A 10,640-nucleotide genomic window follows, 5' to 3' on the forward strand; every position below is an offset into this window, starting at 1 on the left:
GGGGCCACCTATTAAGATTCAGCAAGCAAGCTACAGATGCTGTGCTTATAGTTGCCTCAAAAGCCCACACCAGAAACTGGGGCCAGTTGTTTCCACTATGAGTCTAGGCACTACTCAGCAAGGAGCACCTGACTTGCTGAGTATATAACTGGATGTGGCTTGGGTGGGGCCGTAGTTGGGGGAGACAGGGTTTCAGAGAATCTGAACCTCTGGACCTCATGGCTATGGTGGTGCTATGTCCGTGTATTGGGGGCTAGAGAGGGCTCAACAGGGAACAAAGGATACCACCAGTACTTCTGTACAGAACGAGTCTCACCTTGGCCCTCACTCCAACAATGTCACCCTGTAAGTCTCTGGTGCCTGCTGCATGCAGCTGAATCAGCACTGGTGCTGAGAGGGAGCAGGACCATCACCACAGAAATCCACTCACAGACAAGGCCCATTTAAGAGACTTCTGCCACTACCGCTGCCTCAGCCTCCGTCTCACTCAGCCACTCAAGACTGGGTAGCACTGCATCCTTGCCCTGTCCTACCTTCTGCCATTTCAGGGTGCTTTCTTGGATCTCTTTCTAGTTGTATGGCTTGTTCAACTAGATCCCAGGAGATTTTCCTTGCTGCTGCTCCTTGTTTCCATCACAACTTTGATTTGGTCTCCAGAGGAATGAACAGAGCCTCTGTCATCTTTGTCATTTTTTTTCTTCCTGAGAAAGCCCATTTAAAGCCTCTGCTAACACCCCATTGGCCAAAGCAAGCCATATGGTTGATCCCAAGATCAAGAGGCAGGTTTGGTCATTTCGCTCATGGTAGGGTTACATGACAACTGCTAAGTTACAGGGCAAAAGGCATTGGTACAGGAAGAGATGCAGAACTGGAGTCATTACTATAAGCCATCCTCTCTATACATATATATAAAACTGACACCCTAATTTTGATTAAATCAATATTGTCTTTCTACAACGTTTTGCTTTCTCTGCAGTTAATAAATCACTTTTTTGTTTTTACTTATTTCAATTTAAAACTTTTCTAATATTCTAATTTACTCCTAAGATATTGAATGCTGCCTCAAAGAGTCTAGCAATTTCATGTTCCTGAACAAATCTCTCCAGGAAGCATCTGATCTGCTGCAGTCTGGATGGATTGCCTTTCATATCGATATACTGATGCATAACAGTCACCATGTTCTCCTTTGTGAATTTAATCCCCTGCTTGCTATATATCCATATCTTCCTGTTTCTTAGTTTACCCCTTGCATCAGTGAAACATATTCCCCAATAGCTTTCTGAGATAGTATACATGGGAGATATATCTTTGAGAACTTGAATCAATGAGAGGGTTTTATTCTACCTTCAAACTTGATCGATGGTTTGGAGAGCTAGAAGTCTATCTTCTTTGTAAAATTTCTCAGGACAGTATTTCCCAACATGCATTATTTTGTTCTGAAGATGTTAACATGTGTCATTTATAAAAAATATTTTAAGGACAGGGCAGTTTGATAAACATTGCATTAAAAAAGTTAAACTGCTTTCTCTCTGAAGAACTCCTCAGAGTTTTTAATCTGTTAATGCATATTTTTTCAGATCTTATTTGATCATTGAAAACTTTTCTCCCTGTTGCATCATAAGGGAATAGTGTTTTGCAGAACAAACATATAGAAATGGTATAGAAGAATTTCGAGCTTGAGTGCCCTAGTTTAGGACCTATAAAGAAGCAAATTCTTGTTGAACTACTGCCCTACTCCCAGCCCCTCCCCAGAAGCCAGACTTTAAAATTCCCTACTTACATCTAGTAGTGATTTTCAGAATGGAGATAGGTAGGAGAGGAGTAGCAAACTAAGAGAGTATGTGTCCAACAGAAAAACCAGAATACAAGAATTTAGTCTTTAAGAAAATGTATAGAGTGATACATCTTCATATGTTAGCTATAGTCCTTTCTGTAGTTTCTAGTATGGGAGTCTTTCCTCAGTCAATTTTCCTCTTTATATTGAAGAGGATGTTGAATATATTTAAAAATAAGTCTGTCAAAATTCCTTTGGGGGATATACTCTTCCCCATTCTCAGGCTATGTGGTTGTGGGGTGGCCTGACCCTGACCTTTCTCCAGAATGGTCATGTGACCCAATTCTAGTTGATGAGACTCAGCAATGAGAATTTTGCAAGAACTTTTGAGAAAAGAGACACTTTTTTTCCAGTTGTTTCCAGTTGTTTCCAGTTGAGTTGCCAGTTGTTTGGACAATGCAAACATAGGGCTGCAGTGGTTTTTCTGCCACCTCTTCTGGAGACACTGCCAGAAAGTGTAGCCAACACAAAGGAAACAGAGTCAAAAAGAGAAGTTCACAAATTCCTGGAGTTATCCTTTGAAACTCCAGATTAGCCTCTCAGTCCCATCTTTGGGGATTTTTCAGTCCCATCTATCAGTCCCATCATTGGCAATTTTTCACTTATTGAAGTAATACATCATTTTTAGGTTTCAGCTAGTTTAAGCTATGTTTTTATCACTTTCAATGAAAAGAATCTAGACTAGTAGAGTCGCTTTGAATCCCTTAGCATTATAGGCTATTAAGATTAAATAGAAACACAAGTAGAAGTGCCTATTATATCATTAGAACTCATCGATTGTTAGTTTCCACTTACACACTATTTTTTTTTCTCAGAAGAAAGTATTCTAGAACATGATAGTCTATTGAGACCAACTAAGAAGAAAGCAAGAAATCAGAAATGCGGCTAACTTATATTCTAGGACAATCAACATTAGACACTGGGATGAAAACTTGATGCTGAAATGAAAAGTAACTGCGTGTTAGGCTATGGAACATGTAATCCTAGCTACAAACAGTGAACATATATCTGCTCTACATACTTTCAGAGAAACATGAGACCATACATTGATTCTGTCCAGTTCTCTGAGATTTGCCTGAACAAGAAAGCAGCAGCAACGCTCCAGCAGAGAAAGGCAGGCCATTGTTTGGTGGTGCTCACTGGCTGCCTATTTGTGCTTGTCTATCACCTGACTTCCTCTTGGTGCACATGTCTTTCTGTCTCCCTTATGGGCCAACTCTAGGGTTTTAAGTAAAAGCTCCTTCGCTCTCTTTAGCATGTTAAGGAAATCAAAAGACCTTCACAGGTGTAGACAAGGGCTGGTTTGCCAGGCATATTGTTGTTGTAGACACTGGCATTTCTTTGCCGTGAGTAATGGTTCCTCTTCTGGATTAATAAACACCATCTTGTTTACTTATTGCTAAGGATTAAATATTAGGGAAAAAATGGATAAGGTTGTATATTAGAACAGCATAGCAACAGACCAGAGCAGCTTAGTGTCCTTTCCCTACTACCTTCTCTATCCCAATACCCATGCGCACATGCACATTTGCACTTGCTCACACACATACTCACGTGCACATACATATGTATACTCACACACGTTTGCACACATGCTCACATAATACACACATTCATACACCTGCTGACATATATGCTCACACACATACTCACATGTATATACTCATATACTCACTACATATACATGCTCACACATGTATATTCTCTCACACACATATGCTCACACACATACCAGAACAATGGTCTCCAAGTTCCAGACTGGAGGTGTGTTTGCAAATAGTTTAGTGATGCAGACTGCAATTTCTGCCTCACTGGAAAGGAACCTACTGGGGTGGGGAGGTGGGTGGGTGATTTATCAAAGTCTTTCCTGCAGACTTCTTTATTGTGTGAAAAAGATGAGCTTAATGACTAAAAAAAAAAAAGTACTGGCAGAATTTTGGCTTTGCCTCGGGAGGACAACCCACCTTCCCATGGGGTAATGTCTGCTGTGTCCACTTTTTGTTCATTTCCTGTGAAGGAATAGTTTATACTAAGAAGTAATTAAGGAAGGATAAGCAGAAAGGAGGAGAGTGTAAGTTTGTGTGTGTGTGGGAGGGGTGACATTTGAGTTTTCCTGCAGCCCCAGAAGCATCTGCAACATCAGCATTTGGCCCTGGGAAATCATTGCAGGCTGTCAGGAGTGCTATGAGCTCTCTTGGTCTCTTGGATGTCATGACCATCTGCCCCTCAATCCCCATGCTTTGTGGAGCTCTGTACTCCAATGTTCCATTGGCTTTTTGACTGTATTCAAGCTTCAACTCCATGAACCTTTTCAGAGAGACCTACTTTGGTCATGTAGTAAAGTGACCACCTCTTGAATTGCCCTCCAACTCTGTCACACTGTTTTTATAGCACTTATCAGTAAGTGAAAGTGTTTTATTTGCTTGTTTACCTATTCCCTGTCTGCCTCCATATATTAGAATGTAAGTAAGCTCTTTGAGATCAAGGACTCTGCCTTCTTTATCTCATTTTCCTCATCATTTTGAGCAGTTGGTAGTACATGGTAGGCATTCAGTAAATGCAGTATTTATTGATTGACCCTCAGCATAGATTGTCTGAGGACTGGGAAGAAGAAAGTTAATAAACTTAATTCTCTGATCTAAGAATTTGAGGTGCAAGAATAATAAACCTTCATTAACATGTTTAAGAAATATAGAGTTCTATTATGAGTGTAACGGTTAATTTTATGTGTCTACTTGGCAAGGCTATGGTGCACAGTAGTTTGACTGAACGCTAATCTGGATGATGCTCTGAAGGCACTTTTTTAAAGATGTGACTAACATTTAAATCAGTAGACTCCAAGCAAAATAAATTACTTTCTATAATGTGGGTGGGCCTCATCCAAATAGTTGAAAGCTTTAAAAGCAAAAACTGAGGTTTCCTGAAGAAGAAAGAATTCTCAGGACAGTAATATCAATATAACCTGATTTACAGCCAGCCAGTCTGCCCTGCAGACACACACAAACACACACACACACATATCATATTATATTTATAAATATAAATTAATTCATAAATATATATTATACACACATAATAGGATATATAACCTATTGATTTTATGATTCTATTTTTCTGGAGTCCTGACTAATATAAGGCATAGGTTATAAAAATAACTACACCATTTCTTTTAAAGTTGCTCTGTGCCAGGTACCATGCTAAATGCTCAATCAAATCATTCCATTTAATACTCACTACAGCCATATAAAACAAGCATTATTGTTCTCACTTTATAATGTGAAAACCAAGATCCAGAGAGATTAAGTACTTAGCTGGTGAATCATGGAGTCAGTACCAAACCTGAGTCTGTCCAATGCAGAAACACATGCTCTTAATCACTATGCAATGCTGAAACTGAGACATGAATCAGAAGTTGCTCTAGACTCTTAGGGGCTCATTGTGTATTACAGGGATGTGTAGACAAAAATAATGATAATTTACAAGGTAGAGGTTGATAAGATAACAGATAAATCTTATGGAATTTCAGAGGAAATAAAGATCAATTCTGGCTTCTGTGGGTCATGCACAGCTTAATGGATAACAGATGCTATCTGGGATTTGAAGAATGGATGGGTCTTGAACACTTGGACCTAGGGAGGATGGTCACTCTAGATCAGCTCTGTTAAGCAGAAAGATGGTGCAAGTCATGCAAGAGAGCCACATAAGGAGTTTAATCATTTCTAGTAGATGAATTAAAAAGTAAAAGAAAATAGGTAAAATTAAACGTATGTTTTATTTAGCCTAATAGATAAAAATTTCAACATATAATCTATATAAAAATTATTAGTGAGGTATTTTCATATTCATTTTTTGTACTAAGTTTTTGAAATCTTATAGCACATCTTAGTTCTACATGTAATCATGTAAAAACTTATAAACGAGATATTTTGCTTTTTTTCTTTCTCAATATGTCTTCAGAACCTGGTGTGTATTGTCCTTTACAGCACATCTCAATTGAGACTAGGCACATCTCAAGTATACAATAGCCCCATGTAACCCGGGGCTACTACATTGGACAGATAGCTCCAGGTGCAGAGCAAAATCAGGCAAGACACAAGGACAGAAGGGCCTGGTGTGTGTGTGGGGGGGACTGAAGACAATTGTCAGTGTGGCATGGAACATATCTGAAGGAGATCTGTGAGCAGCATAGAGGAAATGTACATGGGACCAGATTACGAAACTGCTTGGATTCCAGAATAAGATATGTAGATATTAGAAATAGGTAAAGAAGAGCCACTATTCTAAAGATTATTTGAGAAGGAAAGAAAGCTCTGCTTTAGGAAGACACTAGCATGGAAGACGAGTGAGTAGTAGAAGAGCAAATAAAGGAGGGATATCAGTCAGAAAGAAATGGCACTAGTTCTATCAGAGGATATGAAGTCGAACTAAGGCTGAGACTCTGGGGATAGAGAGATGCCAAATGTTACTGGATAAGAGTTTACAGGCATTGGCAAGGAAGAAAGAGCCACAAGAGAAGTTTAAAGGGGGCTCCAAGCTCTCCATCCTAGGTGACTGGGAAGTAGAACAGCAAACAAGCAGCTATGTCTTCTATCAACAGATTGGAAAAGATTTAATCTTCTCCCACTTTGGAGATTCAGAATCAATTTCCAGGGCCTCTTTCTTCCTCTTCACTGTGTCTTGGCTCCTCTCCAGTGGGAAGAAGGGTGTACTATTGAACCCTTAAGAATGTCTCTGTGTTATGCAGAGTTCCAGCCATCCTTCATCTTGTCTAAGCCACAAGATCCCAGCATCCCGTGGAATGTCTCTAGGTCTTGGAATCTCCTGAAGGGAAGCACCTTATCCCCATCGTGGTGCATTTAGATAGCAACTGGATCCTGCTGTGGGATGTGTGGCTGATGATCTGTTATTATGTGCTCCGTGCATCTCTAACTGCTCTAATGAGCTGGAATTACGGAGGAGGAACGGCATAGATTTACAGCTTTTACTTGGGAAACTTACCTCATGTCAAGAGAGGAATTAACTGAGCCAGGCAGGACTCTCAGCTCAGTGGCTGCTGATAGCAAGGACTAAGGACCATGAAAGCCTTCGGTAATTAGCACTGAGCAACTATCTCGGGTGCCTTCCTCACCATTGTTTATTTTAGATTGTGGCCATCCAGTGAGCCTGCTTGGTGTGTGTCAGACATACTTAATAGAGAGATAATCTGGGAATAAGAATTTACAAGATTGTTATGGGGGAGACGGTAGGTGAGAGGGTCTGGATGTGTTCACATGTTTGATTGCTGCACACTTGATTATCTAGAGGAGAGCTCCTGGAGACTTCTCTGACATACCTCAGTTTCTTGAACTCCCCTTTCTTTAATCCCCATTCCTTAATCCTCTCAGAGTTTATTCCTTAATTATTTTCAGAGTCCCTTTGTCTGGGTTCAGTGTTGCTCACTTGAATGATTCATCTTAAACTTCAGGTTTTGATCCTTTTTTTCTCCAAGGTATTCATTATCCCTGCCCCCTGATTTTTCCTGTTCTCCTAGATCTCTGTTTAGCTTTCTTTTTTCTATTCACTTTTAATTTTTTATTAAAATTAATTAAAAATTGTCATTCACTTTTATTTACTGAGGCACATGATGGTTGAGTCTCTTCGCTCAGATTTCCATTATTTTTGTTTATCTTGTGTTTGTTTCTTACACTTTCCTTTTCTATTTACTCTGTTACTGTAACCTTTATTACACTTTTTCTTCACCATTTTTCCCCAATTGTTCTTTGGTTAAAAAAAAAATGTAGGCGTGTATGCCTAGTACAAGATTATCTCCAAAAACAATGAAACTGTCCTTATTGGAGGTGAAGACCTTTAATAAAATCCAAACCATAACACTACAGAGATTAGCACAGCTCATTGGAAATATGACTTGTTGAACCAATACTTTTGTCATTTTTTTTTTTTTTGATTAGTCAGAGATGAATCAATTCCAAAGGCTGTAAGACTCATAATTAGGAATGGAAGAAGAGAAGGAATATGACTGGGATTTTTTCATTGACATTAGCCCTGTCACAGTGCCAAAGAGTTTTTGATAGTTCTCTAGGGGATTGTTTATCAAAATCACAAAAGTGGTTTGCCCAGAAAACTCTGCTCTGGATCAGCTCATATCAGCCATTTGAGGATTAGTGTTTGCAGTGCCTTCTCTCAGCATCATCCCCAAATGCCAGGGGAAAAATTCTGATAGCCCCAGCTCCCATCTTAATTATACAATTTGGATCAATTGACCATATCATCATTTGAAGCCTTCTTTAACCTCTTAATACTCCACTCTTAGGGGCTCCTAGGATAAGGAGTTTTATATGGCATGAGGTGATTGAGTCCATCCTCATATTTTTAGGTGAGTTTCAACTTAAACTACTCCAGTCAGGCCAGTGTCTTTCGGCTTCCATGCACCCTCCAGGGAGAACTGTCCAGGTGCCCTCTGCATAGCGTTTTTCCTTTCAGTACCTTTCAGTCAGGAGGGGAAGTTGCCCCAGCCAGGGGGGAAGAAGCGTTCCTTTCTCAGTCAACTGCGAAAATGATTGGAGTCTCAGAGCTGAGTTTTCTATAATTGTCTACACAGAGCTCTGCAGCCAGACTGCACCCATCTGCCTTTATGAGGAGTAGCATGAAGGGCACTGGAATTTGCATCAAAGTCTCTTGTTTTTAGTCTCTGGCCATAGGAACTTAAGCAAGTCATCTGATCTTTCTCAGGCTCAGTTTTTTTTTTTTTATGTGTAAAATGGATACAACACCTGCTCAAATGACTTCTTCGAGCATTTGTGAGGAGCAAATGAGATGACAGAGTACATTGAAAAATTGAATGTACTACATAAAAACACTCTTAGTACAGACAGTCTCCAACTTCTGATGGTTCCACTTATGATTTTTCTATGTTACAATGGTGCAAAAGTGATGGATTCAGTAGAAACTATACTTCAAATTTTGAATTTTGATCTTTACCATGGCTAGTGATGTGTAGTACATACAACTATTTTGTTTTTTACTTTCAGTACATAATCAATAAATTACGAGACATTCAACACTACTATGAAATAGGCTTTGTGTTAGGTGATTTTGCCCAACTGTAGGCTAATGTAAGTGCTCTGAGCATGCTTAATGTACTCTAGGCTAAGCTATAATGTTTTGTAGGTTAGGTGTATGAAATGCATTTTTGACATGATATTTTTGATTTATGATAGGTTTATTGCGATGTAACTCCTTTGTAAGTCAAAGAGCATCTGTATTATTATTGTCCTTTGTGAAGGTGGGTGTTGGACCATCTTCCTGTAGAAGCATGACATATTGAAAGGTTAAGATTTTTCATTTTCGTTCCCATTTCCACATGGGTTTTGGGCACGTGGCCTTTTCTCCTTCTCTTTTCTTGACTATTCATTGGCGTCTCCACCCTCAGGAAACTATTTTTTTCTTAAGTATGTGCTAGAGTAGTCTAGCGAAGTTGGTATCTGAAGCCAGAGTGGGGCATTTCCTAATCCTAGCTGAGACACTTTTTTTGACTAGTGAAGTTTAGACACTGTAAAGGTGCATCCTGCAGGCTGGAAAAAATTTAGATCAGTGAAGCAGAGGTGGGACTCATTTTAACAGTACCATTTTCTGAGAAGCATAGAAATAAAGGCTGTAAGGAACATCAGTTTGCACAGAGATAGGATAACTCTGTGTGAGAGAAAACTGGGCACATTGTATAATTTCTGATCCCACTAGGTGTTAAATTCTTGATAAATGCTTCTCTTTTTATGAAACATCATTTTATTTTAGTTATAATCCTTTAAAAATTATTTTATAATCTACAGCCACGCTACCCTGAACAAGCCCGATCCTGTCTGATCTTGGAAGCTAAGCATGGTTGGGCCTGGTTAGTGCTTGAATGGGAGACCACCTAGGAAGACCAGGTGCTGTAGGCATAAAAAAAAATAAGTAAATAAGGGATTATAAACTGACAAGGTCCTTGCAATCTGTGAGGTTGACCAAGGGTTGCCTCACCTAAAAAGTAAAAAATAAAAATTATTTTATGTCCTTTATGCATATTAATTCATTTAGTCCTGATAATCTGAAAGATCTTTCATTTTACAGGTGAGGACACTGATGTACAGAGAGGTGAGGTGACTTCCTAAGGTTACCAAGTGGTAAAGCTGGGATTCCAACACATCTTTGTCTAGCTCTAAAGCTTATGTAGTTAACCAAATAGATGGGTGAAGGTGATGTTTCTCGAGGTTTCCAGCTCTGGATAGCAATATTCACACACACCATTGACCTCTATCACACCTTCTAAACTATAAGAGAAATGACTAAAGGATTATTGCAGATGGGGAAAGTCATATTCATGCTGGAAGCTAGGAAACGCAGTCATCCACATGCCAAAAACATTGAAGAACTTCAATATAGGGCTTGTCAAGACTGAAGAACTCCTAAGAAAGTGGTAGAAAGCTTGACTACAACCCCATATTACCTCAGAGGGTGCACCAGCAAGGGATTTAGTCAACACAGCCAGTAAACAGAAAACCATCATGATGGAGGGGTGGGTGGTGGTGAATGCAGTGGGGTGAGGCTCTTTCATGGTGATTTTCTCTTTTTCTCAAGTATTGCTCTTCAAATGACGGGGATCTGGAAGCCAGTTACAGAAGGTGATAAATCTTTTATCCTATTCTGCTTGTACTTTGTTCAGCAGAATTCTTTGCAGTATCACATGTGGACATAGTCATCCTTACAGTGGCTGGACCTAGGAAGCCACAGTATTTTCTCTATTTTTATGTGTTGTGGAACATTTCCATGA

General features: G+C 39.5%; 1 pseudogene; it reads left to right on the top strand.

Annotated features, from left to right (window-relative positions):
• Nucleotides 1-9,652: 9,652 nt before the first annotated feature.
• LOC111738938 lies at nucleotides 9,653-9,771 on the top strand (annotated as a pseudogene).
• Nucleotides 9,772-10,640: the final 869 nt, after the last annotated feature.

Source organism: Pteropus vampyrus, unplaced genomic scaffold, assembly GCF_000151845.1.
Source record: "Pteropus vampyrus isolate Shadow unplaced genomic scaffold, Pvam_2.0 Scaffold44, whole genome shotgun sequence".
In the NCBI taxonomy this organism is placed as follows: Eukaryota; Metazoa; Chordata; class Mammalia; order Chiroptera; family Pteropodidae; genus Pteropus; species Pteropus vampyrus.